At 32.5% G+C, this 1,044-nt stretch overlaps 1 long non-coding RNA gene across 2 annotated transcripts; it reads right to left on the bottom strand.

Moving 5' to 3' along the window:
* Nucleotides 1-40: 40 nt before the first annotated feature.
* On the bottom strand, nucleotides 41-1,030 carry LOC103728326. Of its 2 annotated transcripts, none has more exons than XR_607019.3 (3): nucleotides 444-1,030; nucleotides 308-371; nucleotides 41-209 (listed from the first exon to the last, which is right to left on the bottom strand). It is a non-coding gene; the product is annotated as an uncharacterized LOC103728326 (long non-coding RNA). The 2 variants fall into 2 exon arrangements; XR_607018.3 differs by having other exon boundaries at nucleotides 43-209; nucleotides 308-347; nucleotides 444-1,029.
* Between the last annotated feature and the right edge of the window lie 14 nt (nucleotides 1,031-1,044).

Below are 1,044 nucleotides of genomic sequence, written 5' to 3'. Positions count from 1 at the left end.
TTAAAAAAACAGAGCAATTACTTATCACCAAAAAATTGTATTTTATGTCTCTTAATGGATGACTGTATCCATCATATTCCAAGTACTCATTTTAAAAAGTAGGAGCTGTAAAATGAAGTTAATTATAAAAATAGAATAATACAAACCATTCCTTGCCAAGGAGGTGGTGGTCCCATGTTATGAAATTCCCTCACATAATCATTGTAGGACTAAAATGAAAGATGATGATAATGTCAATAATAAATTAAATGTTTCCAGAACTACAAATAATCAGACCTTGGTTAAATATATAAAATTTAATGCTTACCCCATTTAAAAACACATCTCGGCGAACTCCTGAAAATCGTCTGTTGGGAATAAGATTTGTGAAACTAAATTCAGGTAATTCATAAACTAGTTCCCAGAATGTAATTCAAAGCTAAGCAAGAGTGAACCCAACTTACCTATCAACTTCCTGGTATCGGGGATCCTTTAAATACCCTGTTCAAACATCAAGCATTTTAGTAAATCAAATTTATATTTTTATTATGGCATATTAAACCTTCCTTTACCACTTGTTCCAATTCTTCCCATGAAACATCAAGTGATGCCATTATTAAACTACAGGTTTTTCTCCTATTTTGCAAGTTTATGGTCCAAGTCTCACTACAGAAAAACTCTTTATTCTACATCATAGAGAAGATTAAGAGTAGAAGAACTACTTGAGGACACTGTAACAGTCTCTTTATAGCAAATGTTTACCTTTCACTTTATAAATGCAGAGGTCTTGGTACTTGGAAACCATGGGTAAATTTCAAAACATGCAAGCTTAAAACACAGGAACAAAATTGCAAAAGTTGCAAAAATGAACATGTACACATTTTAACTCCAAGAATCTTAGTAATAAAAGAAATAGCCACCCCATCCCCTACTTCCTTCAGTAAGGATCCAGCAAACTATCATGTAAAAATATATGGGTGGCTGTGTTATACTTGGGAAAGTATCCTAATGTAACAATCTTCTCTTAAAAAAAAATGTTTGGCAGGAGAGATTGCTCATCAGTTA

Source organism: Nannospalax galili, unplaced genomic scaffold, assembly GCF_000622305.1.
Source record: "Nannospalax galili isolate Female #2095 unplaced genomic scaffold, S.galili_v1.0 C48581609, whole genome shotgun sequence".
NCBI classification, from domain to species: Eukaryota; Metazoa; Chordata; class Mammalia; order Rodentia; family Spalacidae; genus Nannospalax; species Nannospalax galili.
This window is presented reverse-complemented; position numbering and strand designations above follow the sequence as displayed.